Raw genomic sequence first — 4,637 nt, forward strand, 5'->3', positions numbered from 1 at the left:
TTTGTTGTTGCAGATGTGGGTTTGTTGACAATGTTGTCCTCTTCAGAATTTCTGTCTTGATCTTCACTCTTCTCATAATATGAATCTATGGTACGTTTCTTTTACTCATGGTGTTTCTTTATTCCCTGGCCTTTAAAGAGATTGAGCTCTCCTGCTGGGGAACAGAGGGTACTGACCCAAGCTTCTTGTGTTGGGAGCCTAGGTCTTGGTCACTGGCTTTGTGCTGGGGCCTCTTATGCTGGCAATTGGAGGCTGTAGGTTTCTGGCAGCTTACCTTGTTGGGCTGGAATCAGCAAGGCTGGAACTTTCAGGCAATTCTAGGTTGCCTGCTTTTCCTTTCCTTTAGCTTTCTTCAGCTCCTTTTAGATGGGTGCTGCAGGTGTTTATCTGCCTGGGGCCCCTGCAGTGTTGTCTCCCTCTTTCTGCTAATGCACTGGGAGATTCCTTTGTGGTAGAGTGCCGAGGCACCTGGTGGTTTTCTGAGCTGGTTTCCACTGGTCCCCCCCTCACTGAGGCACTAGGAGGTCCAGGTGTTGGTGTTTGCCTGTTCTACCACCTGGGCTTCAGGATTTCTTCACAATTGGAGGCTACAGGGCTCTGACAGCTCACCTGGTGTTGGGCTTGTATCAGTAAGGCTGGGGCTTTAGGAAGCCTTTAGGTTGTTTTCTTCACCTCCTTTCAGATGAATGCTGCAGGTAACTTATCAGCCTGGGACCCCTCATAGTTCTGCCTCTTTTATTTTTACTGAGGTACTGGGAGACCCCTTTTGCTGGGCTGCTGCACTGCTGCTCCCCATCTTTCTTCTAGTTCAGCTGTTCCAGGATTTTTTTCTGGGGTGATATTTTCTGGGTTTTCAGAGGTTGATAGGGGAGAGTGAGAGCAAGTACCTTTTCACTCCACCATCTTGGCTTCTGGAAGCAGAAATCTCCTATCTCATTTATTTCTAGTGAGAAGCATACATATTCTCAACACACACACACACAACATGCACACAGTAACTCCAAATTTTGTACACAATATAAATATCTCTTTGCTTATTATCCAGCCTGACTGGGTAGAAGATTCTTCCTGGAAGTGATATGCCTTGAATAGTATATATTTTGAATGGACTAATGAATAAGTAAATAAAGTGGCTAAGGTTGATTCATTGTACTGAAACTTGTGGAAAGAATTGTTTGGGAAGAATTCAGTAGAATTCAGTTTAAATAAGCATTTATTGAATGTCTATATGTTTCAATCATGCTTCTACATTTGAAATACAGGGGTGTGTGTGTGTGTGAATTTTGCCCTTCCAGGTGAGGAAACTTCCTCTAGCAATTCTGGTTGACATCTTTTTTATCTTAATGGGTTCTCTAGTTTGCTGAGAGATTAAGTGACTTGCCTATAGTCACAGAGTTAATATGTCTCTGAGGCAGAATTTGAACCTGCTTTAGAATTTCTTTAGAATGAATAATGTAAAAATTAGTGAATATCCAATAAATTACCATGGGCATGTAATTTTAAAATTAGGAAGAGTCTCCATTGTTACTAACTTAAGTAATATAGAGAAATACAATTACTCTGGGTCTCAGTTTCCATATTGTAAAATTAGGAGATTGGCCTAGATGTAATCTAAGACATCTTCCAGTTCTAAATCAAAGCTCCAATTTTTATCCTCAGGAACAAATATAGCTCTTTCATTGATCCAACTATCATCTTTCTTATTCTTAAGTGAATGTGGTAAGATGGCATACATTCATAACAAAGAAATTTATTCAGTGCCTGTTGTATGCAGAGCATTATCTTGGGTGCCAGAGAGATACAACATTGAAAAAAAATTCTCACTCTCATGGAGCTTACAATATAATAGAAGGATGACAAATACAAATAACTGTAATATATATTATTTTACATTAAATAAGTATGTTAGAGAATTGAGAAACAAGTTGTTACATAAGGTATGGAAAACCTTCAACAATAGAGATAATGGAAGGCTTATGGACAAAATGACATTGAGTTGAGCTTTGCAGCATAGTGGAGAGGGTATTGGAATTGAAGTCATGAAAATTTAGTTCAAATCCTCCTTAGATGGTAACTGTGACCCTGGGAAAGTCATCTAGTCTCTTGTACCCTTAATTTCCTCATCTGAAAAATGGGAATAGTAATAGCACCTACCCTAAAGAGTTGTTGTAAGGACAAAATGAGGTGACATAGGTAAAGTGCTTTCCAAACATTAAAGTGCTATATGAATGCTTTTTAATTTATGGAATAAAACAAGCGTGCCCATAATACAGTATAATAAAAAGATGATTGCACTTTAAACTGCAAATCTGTTATGTACAACTTGCTTTTCATTTTAAATATGTAATAAAGTTATCATGTAAATTTCTTTTTTTCCCTTCCCTCTCCCTGCCCTGCCCTGCCCTAGAGATGGCTACCATTAGATACAAATAGGTATATATATGTAAAATTATTCTATACATATTTCTATTTGTCAGTTTTCCCTTTGGATACAGATAACATCTTTCTTCATATGTCCTTTGTAGTTAATTTGTGTATTTATAATAGTCAAAATGACTTATTCACTCAAAGTCATTCCTAAAACAATATTGCTGTTACTGTATATAGTATTCTCTTGGTTCTGCTCATTTCATTCTTCACTTGTGTAAGCCTTTCCTTGTTTTTCTAAGATCATTAAGTTCATTGTTTCTTATAGCACAGTAGTATTCCATCACAATCACATACCACAACTTGTTTGGACATTCCCTAATTGATGGGTATCCCAGTGCTAGCTTGAAAAGATGCATGTGACTTTTTCCCAGCAAGATGGCAGAGTACTATCTTACTACTCGCATCGCGCACTTTTTGGACCGCCATCTGGTCTTCCCATTGCTCGAGTTTCTCTCAGTCAAGGAGATATATAATGAAAAGGAATTACTTCAGGGAAAATTGGACCTTCTTAGTGACACAAACATGGTGGACTTTGCCATGGATGTGTATAAAAACCTTTATTCTGGTGACATTCCTCATGCTTTGTGTGAATAAAGAACTACTGTTGTTGCACAACTAAAACACCTGCAGGCAGAAACTGAACCAATTGTCAAGATGTTTAAAGATCCAGAAACAACAAGGCAAATGCAGTCTACCAGGGATGGTCGGATGCTGTTTGACTACTTGGTTGATAAACATGGTTTTAGACAAGAATATTTAGATACACTCTATAGATATGCAAAATTCCAATATGAACGTGGCAACTATTCAGGAGCAGCAGAGTGTCTCTACTTTTTTAGAGTGTTGGTCCCCTCAACTGATAGAAATGCTTTGAGTTCACTGTGGGGAAAACTAGCATCTGAAATTTTAATGCAGAATTGGGATGCAGCCATGGAAGACCTCACAAGATTGAAAGAGACCATAAATAATAATTCTGTCAGTTCTCCACTCCAATCCCTTCAGCAGAGAACATGGCTGATTCATTGGTCTCTATTTGTATTCTTCAACCACCCAAAAGGTCGAGACAACATTATTGATCTCTTTCTTTACCAGCCACAATATCTTAATGCAATTCAGACTATGTGTCCACATATTCTCCGCTATTTGACTATTGCAGTCATAACAAACAAAGATGTTCGAAAATGAAGACAGGTATTAAAAGACCTAGTCAAAGTTATTCAGCAGAAGTCCTACACATACAAAGATCCTATAACAGAGTTTGTTGAATGCTTGTATGTTAACTTTGACTTTGATGGTGCCCAGAAAAAATTAAGAAAATGTGAATCGGTTCTTGTAAATGACTTTTTCCTGGTGGCTTGCCTTGAGGATTTCATTGAAAATGCTCGACTGTTCATATTTGAGACTTTCTGTCGCATTCGTCAGTGTATCAGCATAAGCATGTTGGCAGATAAGTTAAACATGACTCCTGAAGAAGCTGAAAGGTGGATTGTCAATTTGATTAGAAATGCCAGGCTTGATGCCAAGATTGACTCCAAATTCGGCCATGTGGTTATGGGTAACAACGCAGTCTCACCCTATCAGCAAGTGATTGAAAAGACTAAAAGCCTTTCTTTTCGAAGCAGATGCTGGCCATGAATATTGAGAAAAAACTTAATCAGAATAGTAGGTCAGAGGCTCCTGACTGGGCTACTCAAGACTCTGGTTTCTACTAAAATACTTTGGAAGAGAAACATATTGAAAAATTCCCACTTAAATAAACATATTATACAAAATATTTAGTTCTAGAAAATGAAATATTGTGAATTTGAATAAAATTGACTATGTTTCATTTAAAAAAAAGAAAAGAAAAGAAAAGATGCATGTGAATCCAAAGGGGAAAAGGGGGTAAGGGAGGATGTTCTAGATGTCTAGAATAATATAAACAAGGGCATGGAGAAAGCAAAATACAGGACATGGTCAGGAGGACAGAACATATTGAGGGGGATAGAACATAGCCCAGGTTTCCTATCATGTAGAATACATGAAGGGGAATAATATGACATAAGACTGGGAAGGTAGGGAAGTACTAGATTGTGGAAGGGCACTCATTAGGCGTTGGGAGCCAGGGAAGATTTTTGAGCAGAATACTGACATGGTCACAATACATAAGGAAATTTATTCTGACAGCATTATAACAAAATAGTGGATTTAATTAGGAATTATGGTAC

General features: G+C 38.0%; 1 pseudogene; it reads left to right on the forward strand.

Moving 5' to 3' along the window:
* Positions 1 to 2,769: 2,769 nt before the first annotated feature.
* LOC110222315 (eukaryotic translation initiation factor 3 subunit E pseudogene) lies at positions 2,770 to 4,208 on the forward strand (annotated as a pseudogene).
* Positions 4,209 to 4,637: the final 429 nt, after the last annotated feature.

The sequence above is a fragment of the Phascolarctos cinereus genome, unplaced genomic scaffold (assembly GCF_003287225.1).
Source record: "Phascolarctos cinereus isolate Bilbo 61053 unplaced genomic scaffold, phaCin_HiC Scaffold_4;HRSCAF=312, whole genome shotgun sequence".
Lineage (NCBI taxonomy): Eukaryota > Metazoa > Chordata > Mammalia > Diprotodontia > Phascolarctidae > Phascolarctos > Phascolarctos cinereus.